This window comes from Papio anubis, chromosome 1 (genome assembly GCF_008728515.1).
Source record: "Papio anubis isolate 15944 chromosome 1, Panubis1.0, whole genome shotgun sequence".
NCBI lineage: Eukaryota > Metazoa > Chordata > Mammalia > Primates > Cercopithecidae > Papio > Papio anubis.
In genome coordinates, this window is record NC_044976.1 from 104,054,272 (window position 1) to 104,071,012 (window position 16,741).

The window sequence follows — 16,741 nt, forward strand, 5'->3', positions numbered from 1 at the left end:
TGCATTTCTCTGATGGCCAGTGATGATGAGCATTTTTTCATGTGTCTGTTGGCTGTATGAATGGCTTCTTTTGAGAAATGTCTGTTCATATCCTTTGCCCACTTTTTGATGGGGTTGTTTGTTTTTTTCTTGTAAATTTGTTTGAGTTCTTTGTATGTTCTGGATATTAGCCCTTTGTCAGATGAGTAGATTGCAAAAATTTTCTCCCATTCTGTAGGTTGCCTGTTCACTCTGATGGTAGTTTCTTTTGCTGTGCAGAAGCTCTTTAGTTTAATGAGATCCCATTTGTCAATTTTGGCTTTTGCTGCCGTTGCTTTTGGTGTTTTAGACATGAAGTCTTTGCCCGTGCCTATGTCCTGAATGGTACTACCTAGGTTTTCCTCTAGGATTTTTATGGTATTAGGTCTAACATTTAAGTCTCTAATCCATCTTGGATTAATTTTCGTATAAGGAGTAAGGAAAGGATCCAGTTTCAGCTTTCTACTTATGGCTAGCCAATTTTCCCAGCACCATTTATTAAATAGGGAATCCTTTACCCATTTCTTGTTTCTCTCAGGTTTGTCAAAGATCAGATGGCTGTAGATGTGTGGTATTATTTCTGAGGACTCTATCTTGCTATTTAAATATTTTTGAAATACAATCAACTATTTAAACAATAATAATAACAATGTATTGTGTAAAGTGCATATCACTATTACCGCAAAAGTCTAATGGAGAGAAATGAAACTTTTTACTTACAGTATTAACTATAGGCTAAGGGTTATAATATTACCTAAAGGTGGATTATAATAAGATAAGAAATCTATACTATAAATAGGAAAGCAACCACTAAAATAAAAGGTTATAGGTGCTAAACCAGCAAAGAAGATAAAATAGAAGCATACAATTTATTGAATTAATCACTAAAACACAAAAATGAAAGGGAATAAAGAAATGAAGAAGATAAATGTAAAACAAATGGAAAGATGATACATTTCTACCTAATCAAATCAATAATCACATTAAATGTAAATTATCTAAATATACCAATTAAAAGAGAATTTTCCATTGGACATGCATATATGTAAAAATTAAAATTGAACAAACTCAGACATGTTCCACACAATATAAAAAATCAACTCAAACTGGAACACATACCTTAATAAAATCTAAAGTTCTAAACTTTTGAAAGAACATAGGAGAAACCTTTGTGACCTTGAATTAGACTAGAAAATTAACATATTATGAAAATTAACTTCATTAAGATAAGAAAAAAATATTTAACTGTTTTAGTAAAATGTTAGTCAAGTATCTAATAATAGACATAAGTGGACGTGGAGTATATAAAAAACAGCCACTCAATAAAAAGAACATAATTCAATTAATCAAATTGTTCCATGATTAAAGCATATATTTTACCAAAGATGATATTCAGATGCCAAGTAAGCACTTGAAAAGAGGATCAACATTGTTAGTCATTAGGTAAATGCATATTAGAACTGCAATGTGATACTACTGTACAACTACTTGAATGACTAAAAATTAAAAGACAGTTTATATTAATTTTTGGAGTGGAGGAACTCAAACACTGATGTTGGTTATGTGAAATCTAATTATGCTGAATGATAAAATCCTGAGAAAGGTACATACCCTATCATCTCATTTGTATGAAATTCTAGGAAATGCAAACTGTTGCATAGCCATAGGAAGATCTGTGGTTTCCTGGACATTTGATGAGAGGGATAGCTGTGGCAGAGAAGGAATAATTAATTACATAGGACATGAGGAAAAACATGTAGTAATACATACATTGAGTATCTGTATTTTGGTAATAGTTTCATGGTGTATATGTTTGCCATAATGTCAAATTGTACAATTTAAACATATGCAGTTCTTTTAATGTCAATTATACCGCAATAACGCTGACTAAAAAAGTTTTAAGAAATACATGTGATTCAAATAATTTTGTTTATTTATCTATGTAAACATCTTATTCTACTTCCCATTTCAATGAGGCAAAATGATGTATATTTTAAAATATAAACATTTGAGGGGAATTTTTTCCTGATTTTCGTTGAGGACATGTTTCTAATTGAATTTTTATATTCCATGGCATAAAATTTCATAAATATTTATATTTGCTGTAAATTTTAATTATATATCTAGCATTTTTTTCTTTTTAAATTTAAGCAACACTAAAACTTGCATATTGATTTAGATATTGTCAAGAAGGTAACATTTGTTACCATCAGCTGTTAAAATATTAATTCTTTTATGATATTGAATTGTTTTTGTTAATTCTGAATGAACCAGTATGTTCTCATGTATACAGATGTGGTGATATTAACAAAATATTGAAACATTAAGAATGAAAACATGGAAGGGTTAAAAATCCTAAATATCTTTATGATAAATCATCAGTTATAAGGTCCTCGGGGCAACCACTAATACTCCTAAACCTAGTCCTATAATTTTTTTTGGTAGATTTTAAAATGTAATCATGCAATCTAAAGCAGCATGTGCTGGCATCTACCTAAGGAACTCGTTTACAGAGCCCTGCCATTTGAACAGCAGGGAGCTAAGTTCCCTGAAGTGTCTCTAAGCATTTCAGGCTCAATGAGTCAAGACTAAATAAAACTCAGCTTCTGTGAAAACAAACACCTGCCAGATAAAACTACCAATGCTGGTTAACCATTAGCAATCCTGCACCATATCCATGATATTTCCAGATTGTTACATTTAAGTGTCAGCTGATGCAAGTTGGAGTTGGGTACTACACCTCAAAGAGTGGGACATCCCTTGATTATTTCATGTCATTGTGTAAGAAGACAGGATAAGGGAATCCAATCAGAATACCAATGGGGGGAAGGATAGGAAGTTATGGTAATTGGAAATGATATTCTGAGAAATCTATAATTCTCAACAATATGCAGGGGAACTCAGGCTGTCATTTTACCTCACTACTAGATTATAGATTATTATTCAGTCAGTAGTTACTTTCACTAAATATTAATTGAACCAGGCCATGTTATTATCCCCTTTTTTTGGAACACATTAGTATGAAATGTAAAGTGGGAATTCACGACACATAAAAGTTTCATTATTTAGCCAAGATAGAGTGCTGGATAGGGAATGAGAGGATTTCCTACTAAATGATTTTATATCTAAGGAAAAAGAAGGATCTGTTACTTTTCCTTTCCTGAGTAGAATTCAGTGACAAGCAGTCTCTATGAATGAAGGGGAAACACTCTATAAGATGAAGGGAAAGAGGAGACACAATAATAGGAGAGAAATTGGAGAGGTTGCGGTCATGTGAAAGAGGAAGGATTGCAGTCACCACTTCTCCCCTAATTGTCTTACGTATGTCCTCAAATAATGTGAAACAGGATAGTAACAATTTCTCTGGGCAATGAAAGCACAGAAGTTACATGAGAGTGGGTCTGTCTGCTTGCCAGAGACTATCTTAACATAAGACAAAGAAACAAAGACATCAAAGGAATGACAACATGACTCTGCCTGATAGTCTCAAAAAGAAGGTGTAGCTAAGTCTCCCAGGAGTATCCTCAACACAGAGGGATTTCTGCCAAACATAATCTATATCAGACCATGTGCAGATTTTTTAAGGAAATATTTGGAGATCTTTTGTAAAACAGAATGCAACAAAATAAATCAATGATGGCAATCAGCAGAGAGAAAATAGGGACCAAAACACACTAACAATTACCTTATGTTGCAATGTCACAGAATCCTTAGAGTGTTGATTTGCCAGAGGGAAACCTCTGTGACTGGCAGCACCTTCTGCTTGAGTTCAGGTGCAGAGTGGCAAAGGGCGTGTGGGCGAGTGAGTGAGGGGTCCAGCCACTGTGCACATCCAGACATGCTGGCTGCTGAGGTGGTGAAGGCAGTTCCAGGCACTGTGACAGGTTCCAGCTCCATGCGAGGCAGCAGCTACACCAGGTATATTGCACTTGGGCTGTGGGCACCTGCACCTGGACAAGGAGAAGTGGTGATACCCAGAAGCTTGGAGATGTCAGGAACTGCAGAACCCCAAAAAGGGTGTCACAGCCCTGGCTTGGGGAGCCCCTAGATCTGGGCACCCCAAAGAGCCACGGCTCTTCTCTCCTTGTCACCCACAATGTGGCAAGTGTGTATGGTGGGGGAGTGTTTCAGCTCTGTTTGTGTTATAGCTCCTTTAGTCCTGTGGTTCACTGGGTCTTGAGCTCTTGTCCCATGTCCAGGAAGAATGAGGTAAGCAGACAACTGGAGGATGAGCAAGGTGAAGAGGAGCTTCATTGAGAGGCAGAACAGTTCTCAGGAGACCCAAAGTGGGTAGCTCCCATTCAAATAGTTCTCAAGAGATCCAAGGTGGGTAGCTACTATCCACAGGCAAGTTGTTCCCATATCTGTGCAGCCCTCATCAAAGAGAAGACCTGGAGTTCATTGCTCCTAGTCTCAGACAGGTTATCCCATCATCTATGCAGTCCTCAGTGAAGAGAAGACTTGAAGTGGGAAGCTCCTATTCACAGGCAGGTCGTCCAATTGTCTACCCAAGTCTAGAGGAGTTTGGGGCTATCATCAGCTTCAGAGGGAAAAGAGTGCATGCTGACTGATCCCTGGGCAGCCATCTTGGGCCCAGACAAAACACTGTAAGTTCTCTCTGGTCCCTGGAACTGTCAGCCTGGTCCCCCGAATTCAGGTCATCTCTGGCTTGAAGGTGAAGCTTCACCTGGACCTGCCCTTTTCCACCCAGGAGCCTATCTGCGTCCTGCCACCATCAAATTACCATCCACAATGCCCACAGCTCCCTGGCTGTTAGTGTCAAGGGGCACCTGTATGCCCACGTGGAGCTGCCCTCAGTGCCCCCATGGCCCTCCCCCGCTCTTTGACAACCAATCAATGTCTGGAGAGGGCCAATGACGCAGGGGAATGGTATGTTAGCACTTCTCCAAGGGCACACACAGCCGGATGGGTTGTGACAGCACCTGGGCTTAGCCTCCACTTTGCTTCAAAATAAGAGGGGTATTGCGAGCTGGGAGAGGCCAGGTAGTGGATTCAGGCGCTTCTGATCCTTTGAGGACAGGTGAGCTTCATAGGTCCCCGTGAGGCAGAGTTGCCCAGGTCTGCAGCCGCCAATGGGCAGCTGCAGTTGTGCCCGAGAGGGCGGGAATCCGGCCCCTCAAACTCAGAAGCAGGAGAGGCTCCCCCCTGTTCCCAGTTCCGGGCTCCAGCCGCAGGCCCGCCTCACCCACTGCACATGGCTTCATGGCAGCAGCCTGTCCAGACGGGCCACCTCTGCCATCAGTAATGTTGTCTCAACTTTGCTCAGACTTGGATGCCAATCCAAGGTGAAGGAGGGAGAGGGAAGAACCTTCAAGAAGCAAGACAATCCTTACGTGAAGATTAAATTTACGTTGACTAACTTGTGAACTGGATATAGATTTTTTTAACATCCTAAATTTTAACAAACAAAAATAGCAAAAAGTCACAAAATTTGACTGAAAATACCAGCAGTGGGATGGGACAAATTGCTCTAAATAGATTGGGGGTGAAGAACAAACTCACTATTTTATTTCTTTTATTCTAGGGAAAACATGGTTTTCTGAAATATTGCACCCTAAATATTCGTCTTATTGATCCATTGGGTACATCTTAAGAGCAGTTGCTTTCGTTCAGGCCTCCAAAATATCATGTCATCCACAAGTTTGCATCATTTAACCTCAGTTCTCTCCAACCCGTTGTTTACACAGAGTTTACAATTTGTTTTATGGGTAATGAAGAATATAAATAAAATATGTTTGTTTTGTTTATTAGCCTTTTAAAAAGGCTCATGATTTGTTATTCATTATTTTATGTCATTAAGAAACCCGTTGAAAATAAAAGCATAAAGGAAAAATCTGTATTTATCTCAATTTCATGTTGACTATACTTTAAACTATCTGTGTACAGAACACCTATTAAATGCAGCTACTTGTTTTGGAATTCTGGGAATATTTGAGGCACCAAGAATAAGGTTTATATCAATACACAGAATGTTTATGTTAAGTAAAGTCTAATGCTGGATATATTTAACCCAGTTAGAAAAAACTGTCTATAGAGGTGCATGATTTCAATTATATTTATTCTACTTGTTCACTTATTTAATAAAATTTGACTATTTAACTTAATTTTTAAACAGTTTTAATTTTAATTTGCAATTATAAAATGTTGCAAAACTAGGACAAAGAATTCTCATATGCCATATGCTTAGCTCCCCCGTATGTTAACATCTTACATACCAAGAGTACAATTTTCAAAACTGGGAAGTTAGAACTGATGTGAAGCTGTAAAGTGATTAATCCACACATCATATGCTCATTTTGTCATTTCTCTTTCTAGTGTCTTTTCTTCTGTATCTGAATTCATTTAATTGTTGCATCTTCTCAAGCTTCATTTATTCTGGAACATTCGTCAGTCCTTTTATTCTTTCATGATGCTGACATTTCTGAACGCACTGGCCAGTTATTTTGTACAATGTCCCTCTGTTTTTATTTAATTACTATTTAATAATGATAAATAATAATAAAATTCAGATTATACATTTTGTATCTTTTATTTTTAGATATTTTATGATGTGTAATTTCATTATTTCATATTTAACTACCTTGAAGCTATTACTCAACTACAAGAGTAATAATTTATTGCATTTTGCCATCTCATCTAAATTTGCTTGAGTGAAAAAGTAGTATAAAGGAAAAGTTATTTTATTCAAATTGTGAACACATTGTTTCACTTTTTTCTTTTTCTATATTCATGGTATACATGTGCTGGTTTGTTACATAGGTATATTGTGTGATGCTGAGGTTTGGGGTGTGATTGATCCAACTCCTGTGCTCAAGCACTCCTCCCACCTCAGCCTCCTGAGTTGCTACGACTACAGGTGTGCACCACAACATCCATAAAATTATTTTATTTTTCATACTTTTGGAAATGGGGCCTCCCTTTGTTGTGCAGGCTGGTTGCAAACTCCTGGACTTAAGCAAGTTTCCTGTGTAGGCATTCTAATTAACTGAGTTGTGAGGTGTGAGCCACCGCACTCAGTTAAGAATAAACTTCTTAATAACTAAGATTTTAAGGGCATTCCATTTGTTCATTATCAAGTTTTCCACTCTGTGGAATATAATAGCTGTATTTCTATTTTACTGTATTTTCATTATGAATTGCATGTAATTCTTGCTTTTGTAGGTTTGAGACAGAACCTCAATGTTGCTATAAAAAACAGATATGAATGTTCAGCTAATGTGATCTTTCCATTGATCTATTCATTATATTAATAGATTATTTATTTATTTATTTATGTTTATTTATTTATTTATTATACTTTAAGTTCTAGGGTACATGTGCACAACGTGCAGGTTTGTTGCGTACATATACATGTGCCATGTTGCTGTGCTGCACCCATTAAGTCGTCATTTGCATTAGGTATATCTCCTAATGCTATCCCTCCCCCCTCCCCCCACCCCATGACAGGCCCCGGTGTGTGATGTTCCCCTTCCTATGTCCAAGTGTTCTCATTGTTCGATTCCCACCTATGAGTGAGAACATGCAGTGTTTGGTTTTCTGTTATTGCCATAGTTTGCTGAGAATGATGGTTTCCGGCTGCATCCATGTCCCTACAAAGGATATGAACTCATCCTTTTTTATGGCTGCATAGTATTCTATGGTGTATTAAGTCCCACATTGTCTTAATCGAGTCTGTCATTGATGGACATTTGGGTTGGTTCCAAGTCTTTGCTATTGTGAATAGTGCCACAATGAACATACATGTGCATGTGTCTTTATAGCAGCATGATTTATAATCCTTTGGGTATATATCCAGTAATGGGCTGGCTAGGTCAAATGGTATTTCTAGTTCTAGATCCTTGAGGAATCGCCACAGTGTCCTCCACAATGGTTGAATGATAATTTATAAAATAAATCAATGCATTGTCATTGAATTAGTAAAGAATGTTAAATCATTTTAAACTAATAAAATGTGTTTTCAGAAAAGAAAATGTAGTTCAGTTTTTCAAAATATGTTTTTGTTTGTTTGGTCCAAGGAAAGAGGGACATCAGAAAGGATAGGAAAAGAAGAAGCCACAAAGCCCTATTTCCTTCCTATAAAGTCTTGGTAGGAAAAAAAGGGTCCACTACCACTTGTAGCTAGGAGCAGTAAACCAGACTGAATTGGGAGCCAGTGACAACCGGAAGCACGGATCACACTACAATCATTTTGAAGGAAGGCAGAGTAGCAATGAGGCAATATTATGTCCTCTGAGAGGCAGTGGCAGCACTGACAAGCAAGCTTGACAACTGTCATCCAAAGCCTATGCTTGTGGTTACAGCACTGCAATGTCTATGGTCAAAAGTGTTGTGACCCCACTAGAAAGTACTGGAGCATGTTTGCTGTGACTGTTGATGTTTTGCCACCTCTTATTCCTGTTTTATCATCCATGCCCACTTCTGCAGCTTTCTTTGCATTTCTGCATTGATAAATGCTTTTTTTTGTTTTCATGCTTAAGTAAGTCAGATTTCTCATGTGTTCAGTCATAAATGCTGGTTAATACCCCTGGTAACTGATACATGACTAGAAATTTGACATTTCTCTTCTCAGTTGGTTTTGAATACGTTTTCTACACTGCTTAATTTGCGTGGTGCTGTATATTGTCTTGGTATCCATCTGTAAAGATGTGAGTTTTTCATATTAACAGATTAAATTTAACATATTATCACTATATAGTGTATCTGCACACCCACACACATTCCAAAACAAAAGTTTTAAATATATGAATTAAAACTTACCATGTAGTTAAGTTTTATAATTTAAAGCAGGAGTCCCCCATTCCCTGGGCTGCAGACCAGTATTGGTTTGTAGCCTGTTAGGAACCGGTCTAGACAGCAGGAGGTGAGTGGTAGGTGAGCTCTGCCTCCTGTCAGATCAGAGGCAACATTAAATTCTCATAGGAGCCCAAACCCTAATGTCAGCTGTGCATCTGAGAGATTGGGTTGCCTGCTCCTTATGAGAATCTAATGCCTGATGATTTGGGGTGGAACAGTTTCATTCTGAAACACCTTCCTACCTTATCTCATGAAAAATTGTCTTTCTTGAAACCAGTCCCTGGTGCCCAAAATGTTGGATACTGGTGATTTAAAATACTTCGGGAGATTACACACTAATCTCAAAAAGCCAGTCAATTGCTAGAATATTTTTTATATATTACTTTAGAATAAAGTAGAGATCAGTCTCTTTGTTTTACCATTCTGCCATTCTGCCAACCTCTTTCCCTTGTTATTTAAATGAGTATTCCTTGCATTGGTCACTTTTTATATTTATCAAGCCAAGTCTCAGGACATTTATATTTATAAAATTAAATCATTTTTAAAAATGATTACTGGCTGTCATTTTCTGTATACAAAATTCTATATGAAGAACTTTGGTGACCATGCATCTCTGCATCCTGGCCCTGGCCCTTGGCAAGTTTTCTTTCCCAAATGGAACTTTTACTTGGCCTGGAAGTTATCACTATCTTACTCTTGAAATGGTCCCTCCTTGAAGGTTGCTTTCTGGAATCCAGCCCTTATGCTCTCAGGACTCTCAGGCGATGAGAGGATGAGGGCACTGGAAGAGAATCCAGCCTCTGGTCAACAGCAGTAGCTTAACCCTCAGTCAAGCCTAAGGTTGTATACAATTGCCCTAAAGTCCCATCTAAGTCCACCTGGAACAGAACAGTCCAGTAAACCCACACGAGGCTGACAAACAGTAAGACATCATTATAAATCATCAAGAAATGTGATGGTTGTTACACAACTAAAACAAATCCTAAGCAAATGCTAATTGTTTAGAAATCAACAGGAAAAAGATAACCACACAAGGAGACTGTGTTTTTATTTGCAGCTTTCCCCCTTACTTTCATAGTTACCCCCAGGTATTATAGCATCTTTTTCAATATATTTTTCCTATTTACATGCATTTTCTCCAGTGACAATTTAATTTTTTCTAAAAGTGTCTACTAGACTACACTTTTTAAACTAATGTAAATTACCAAAGACTTTCCTTGCATCTTTCTTCTTTTAAGATTTTAAAATTTGGGAGTTTATATATTTTTTAAAGCAACACAAACTAACAAGCCAACGGCTTGAGGAAATATATTACATATATTTTAATTTTTATAATATAAGAATCATATTACATGATGAAAAAGTAAATCAGCTTTTCTCACCCTTGTCTTCATATTCCTCTTTTTTTCTACCTAATCATGATGACAACCAAATATCAATTCAGTGTTCAATGCAGAGGAGAATATTAATTTATGTAACAGGTTATAACTGACAAAATGAAATTACACAATCTTTTGAAACATATCGTAAAGTTTTAAATATTGGATTTATTGATATGAAAATTGATTCTGGCTTTTTACTTTATTATATCGACTTTTTGGCTTAATAAGACCAACCACCACCCCCAAAATTAAAATAAAACCTAGCTCTACTTCCGGTATAAGTACCAATACCTGTAGCTCGTGGCATTACTAAGTAATTGTACTTATGGCTATATGATCTATTATGCTTATCATTCTGTGAAACTCTATTTAAAGCTATATTTTATTTTTCTTCCATTGTGAAGATCAGATCTAGAGATGATCCAGAGAACAGTTTTAGTTAACAAGAAGGACTCTTATTTTTTCCACCCATGACCAGGCAATTTTTTTCACTTGTTCTTTCTGCACGCTGTGTAACCTCACATCAAAGCATGTTTCCAACACTTTTTTGTATTTAAATCTGAACAGGACTTAGTCTCTGCCCTTATTTGTAACCCTTACCTGACCTTTTCCATTTTAACTTGCAGTAGCTTTATCACCACCATGCTGACAGCTCCAATTTGTTTTTTTAGCTGTCATTTTCCCAACATTCCATTAGTTCTTCAGATTGCCTTGTTTCCAATGAATTGTTAAAACATATTTATTGAAGAGACTTCTCTCCAGATACAAAGTGTTTGAACATGAGTTATCAAAATAAAACAATGCATATTTTATGTTTATTTCAATAAAAATAATTCTCCGAATTAAGAAATACCCTCACCTGAATTTACTATTACTTATTCAGCCAAATATTTCAGCAAGTCAACTTATAGGTTACAGAAACTTTTGAAAGAAGTTCATTAAGTAAGTTAAAGGTATTTGCTAACAGAAGTTTTCTATTTTTATTACCTAAGAATAGAGTCTGTCTGTATAATTATAAATAAATCACATATCTTTAAACTTATTGAGTTTTTAAAACATTTTCATAAATTAAAAGTTATGCAATTCATTATATGTTTACTTTGTCATTATTTATGCTATATCATATCTGTGGACAAATCACAAAATTATCTTGAACTAAACAGAACTTATGTAAGATAGGAAGGGGATATATTGACAGGTAATTTTGGAACTCGAGAAATTGTCTTTGAGTGTTGAAACAGGAGTCCTAAAGCCACCCACATACTACCACATGTTAGTTTCTATTAATTTCTTTGCATCATGTTTAGTACATTGTAAATAATATTTTGTGTGAACAATGCACCAAGTGAGATAGATGAACATTTAAAAATCACACATCTTTAAGCATCTCTTTCATTTTTGCTATCAATTTGCATCAATCTTTTGACTGCAGGTACCATAATATTTAAACATTATATCTGGAAATTTTTCTGATGCTCACTTCTTTCTAAGTCTAGCTATCATTATAATTATTTGAATAGTAGAAATCACAATCACCATCATTTATTGAGTTACAAAATTCAAGAATGATTGATTATAAGAGGTTTACATTTTACTATATTTTACGTCGTATGTACCAGTAGAATATATGTATATATATATTATACATTATGTAGTTATACATTACATATAATGCTTATATATGATGTAATACCTACATGTATGAATAGATGACTAGAAGTGATAAGAATATATATCCTTGTTTGCTCTTAGGTTAATAACATTCACTTTTTCACCACTAAGTATAATGGTGGCTGTAGATATCTCATAGATGGCCTCTATCTTATTTAGGATATTCTCTTGCACTCTTACCTTATAGAAAATTTTGAACAGGTATAGATGCTGGATTTAGCCAAATGATTTGTCCAGGTATATTGAGATTATATACCAGATCTATCCTTAAGTATTTCATATTTTCAGATATTTTGATACATTTTTAAATTCACTAATTATTTCTCAATATTTGATCAGTTGTTTATCTTATCCAGTGGAGTACTCCCATCACACATTGAAGTTTTCATCTTTATAAGATTAATTTGGAAGATATATACATATGTGTGTGTATATATGTATGTGTATAGATATATCCCAATTATAATTTATATGATTATACTTGTATAATTATAAATAGTATTATATTTGTAACTAAAATCAAAATGGTTATTATAAATATTCTGTGTGTTTTAAAAGTTATGGAACAATTATAAAAACTATTTTGATTTCCTTACCTGATTTTTAAGATATCTATTTCGGTTCTGGTTTGATTTTGATTTATTTCTTCATGACAGGTTGGTGTTTTCAACTTTTTGCATGCTTAATAAATTTTGACTGGATGTTAGATATGGGTCTTACTTTGTCTGGTGTTGGACAATTTTATATTTCTTAAATGTGAAGTTTTGTTCAGGGATGCAGTTAATTCACATGGAAATAGTTGGATCCATTGTGCATTGCCTTTAAGATATTTTTTTCTTCAGGTCCGGAGAGCTTAGACTAGTTCTAATTAATCTGCTACTACTAAGGTAAGAGTCTTTGTGTACTTCACCCAATGCTCCATGAATCTTGAGACTTTCCAGTCTGGCTGGTAGAAACATACACTATTGTTGACCCTGTATGAACACAAAGAATTGTTAGTTCTAATCATTTTGACTCTTTCTTTCCGTATGTTAGATAGTGTCTGTACATTCATGCAAGAATCAATAGTCAGTTGAGTATCTGAAGGAGACCTTATGCAGATCTCCAGATTTCTATCTCTGTCCACCACTCTTCTCTGCAATACTCTCCTTTGAGAATCCTTGCCTCTTGGTTTTATCAGTCTCTCTGCACCTCAATTCAGGCAATCTGCCAGGCTCAGCCTTGACTCTCTCTCCTTGTAGCCAAGTCAGGAAACTCTTCCACCAGTAGACACTGCTGTTTGTTACCTGACATATAATATCTTTTAACTCATTTATTTCTATATATTTTGTACAATTTTAGTTGTTTCACATAGTAAGATAAATCTAGTCCAAGTCCATCTTGCCCAGAAGTGGAATTCTCTGCATTTATATATAATAAAAGATGAGTATGATATACTATCCAAGAATATCAACTGGCACATTTTCTTTTTGAAAACATTTCTTTAAAAATATCTGTTTCTAGATAAAATTAGTTAATAACATTGGACTTCTTTCTTATTTCCTTATTTAACAAATTGCATCTGTTCGTAGTAGACTTCTGTCATGTTTGGGAGTGAGAGTGTCATAGGCTGAGTTACAGCTTCTTGAAGATGAGAGCCAAACTACTTCAAGAGGGGAAAGGAAATATGAATTGGCATTAGAGAAAACAGAATAAAACAACCTTATAAAACACTCAAAAGGCTTTTGGGTTTAGAATGCTTGGAGTAGAAATGAGAATATCTGTAAAAATGAGACATATAAAAGACAGTAGCTTTTGGAAAAGTAAATAAAATTAAAATAGTATTCAATATTCATGCTAAAAACAAGTACAGGAGTCCATATAAGTACTGAGCTACTAAAAGGTAGAATGTTTAATTTTCCCAGGTTTATTCCATATTGTAACAGCATAAAAACTATTCCATTCATCTTTTCCTAGAAAAATGGGAATTTGAAAGAAAATATTTTATTATAGTTAACTAAGACATTGGAAGGCATGATCGATGTTGTGAAAATTTTTTAAACTTTTATTTCAGGTTTGTGGATACATGTGAAAATTTGTTCCATAGGTAGACTCATGTCATGAGTGTTTGTGGTACAGATTACTTCATCGCCCAGGAATACCTAGACTATTTCATCATCCGAAATTAAGACCAGTACTCAATAGTTATCTTTTCTGTTCCTCTCCCTCCTACCACCCTCAAGCAGACCTCAGTGTCTGATGTATCCTCCTTTGTGTTCATAAGCTCTCATCACTTAGCTCCCACTTATAAGTGAGAACATGCAACATTTGATTTTCTGTCCCTGCATTAGTTTGCTAAAGATAATGGCGTCCAGCTCTATCTGTGTTCCCACAAAAGACATAATCTCATTCCTTTTATGGCTGCATAATATTCCATGGTGTATATATACCACATTTTCTTTATCCAATCTGTCACTGATGGGCATTTTGGTTGATTCCGTGTCTTTGCTATTGTGAATAGTGCTTCAGTAAACATTTGCATGTATGTATCTTTATGGTGGAATGATTCATATTCCTCTCAAATGGTAGTTCTGCTTTTAGCTCTTTGAGGAATTGCCATACTGTTTTCCACAGTGGTTGAACTAATTTGCACTTCCACCAACAGTGTATTAATGTTCCTTTTCTCAGCAACCTCACCAGTATCTACTGTTTTTTGAGTTTTTAATAATAGCCATTCTGACTGGTGTGGGGTAGTATCTCATTGTGGTTTTCATTTGCATTTCTCTAACGATTGAGATAAGGAGTGTGTGTGTGTGTGTGTGTGTGTGTGTGTGCTTGTTGGCAACATATATATCTTCTTTGGATAAGTGTCTACTTATGCTCTTTCCCTACTTTTTCATGGTGGTGTTTGTTCTCCTTTTGTAACTTTGTTTAAGTTCCTTATAGATGCTGGATATTAGACCTTGGTCAGATGCATGGTTGTAAATGTTTTCTCCCATTCTGTAGATTGCCCGTTTACTCTGTTGATAGCTTCTTTTGCTGTGCAGAGGCTCTCAAGTTTAGTTAGCTCTCACTCATCAATTTTTGCTTTTGTTGCAATTGCTTTGGGCATTTCCATCATGAAACATTTTTTTCATGCCTATGTCTTAAGTAGTATTGCCTAGACTTTCTTCTGAGGTTATTACAGTTTTTGGTTTTACATTTAAGTTTTTAATCCGTCTTGAGTTAACTTTTGGATAAAGTGTAAGGAGGGTGGTATTGTTTGGCTGTGTCCCCACTCAAATATCATAATGAATTGTAGCTCCCACAATCCCTGTATGTCATGAGAGGTGTCTGGTGGAAGGTAATTGAATCATGGGGTTGAGTTTTTCCCAGACTTTTCACTTAGTAGTGAATAAGTCTAATGAGATCTGATGGTTTGATAAAAGGCAGTTGTCCTATATATGCTCTTGCTTGCTGTGATGTAAAACATGCCTTTGCTCCTCCTTCACCTTCCATCATTGTTGTCAGTCCTCCCCATCCATGTGGAACTGTGAGTTCATTATCCCTCTTTTTTTGATAAGTTACTCAAACTCAAGTATTTTTTCCTAGCAGTATGAAAAGGAATACAAAGGGAGTCTAGTTTCAGTTTTCTCCATATGGCTAATCAGTTCTTCCAGCATCATTCATTGAATAGGGAATCCTTTTCCTACTGCTTGTTTTAGGTTTGTTGAAGATCACTTGAGTTGTAGGTGTGTGTTCTCTATTTCTGAGTTCTCTATTCTGTTCCATTGGTCTATCTATGTCTGTTTTTGTACCAGTATCACGCTGTTTTGGTTACTGTAGCACTATAGTTTGAAGTCAGGTAACATGATGAAGGCAATGAAAGCTCTTTTTGGTTCCATATGAATTTTCAAACAGGTTTTGCTAGTTCTGTGAAGAACGTTGTTGGTAGCTTGACAGGAATAGTATTAAATCTGAGAATTGTTCTGGACAATACAGCCATTTAATGATATTGATTCTTCCTATCCATGAGCATGGGATGTTTTTTCATTTGTTTGTGTCTTCTCTGATTTCTTTAAGTAGGGTTCTGTAATTCTCAATGTAGAGATCTTTCACCTCCCTGGTTAGCTGTATACCTAGGTATTTCATTATATTTGTGGCAAATGTGAATAGGAGTTCATTCCTGATTTGGCTCTTGGCTTGGTTGTTGTTGGTATGTACAAATATTAATACTTTTGTACATTGATTTTGTATTCTGAAACAGTGCTGAAGTTGTTTACCAGCTGAAGGAACTTGGGGGCTGAGATTATGGGCTATGCTAGATATGGAATCATGTAGTCTGCAAACAGAGATAGTTTGACTTCCTCTATACCTAGTTGGATGCCTTTTCTCTTGGCTCATTGTTCTGTCTTTCTCTTGCCTGATTGCTCTTTCTCTTTCCTGATTGCTCTGTCTAGGACTTCCAACACTACGTTGAATAGCAGTGGTGAGAGAAGGCATCCTTGCCTTGTGCGAGTTTTGTAGGGGAATGCTTCCAGCTTTTGCCTATTAAATATAAAGTTGGTTGTGGGTGTGTCATAGATGACTTTCATTATTTTGAGGTATATTCCTTCAATACCTAGTTTATTGAGAGTTTTTAACATGAAGAGATGTTGAGTTTTATTGAAAGACTTTTCTATGTCTTTTGAGGTAATCATGTGGTTTTTGTCTTTAGTTGTGTTTAAGTGATGAATCACATTTATCAATATGCATATATCGAATTGACTTTGTGTTCTGGGGATGAAGTCTATTTATCTTGGTAGATTAGCTTTCTGATGTCTGCTGGATTTGGTTTGCACATATTTTGTTTAGGATTTTTGTTTCAATATCTATTAGGAACATTGGACTAAATTTTT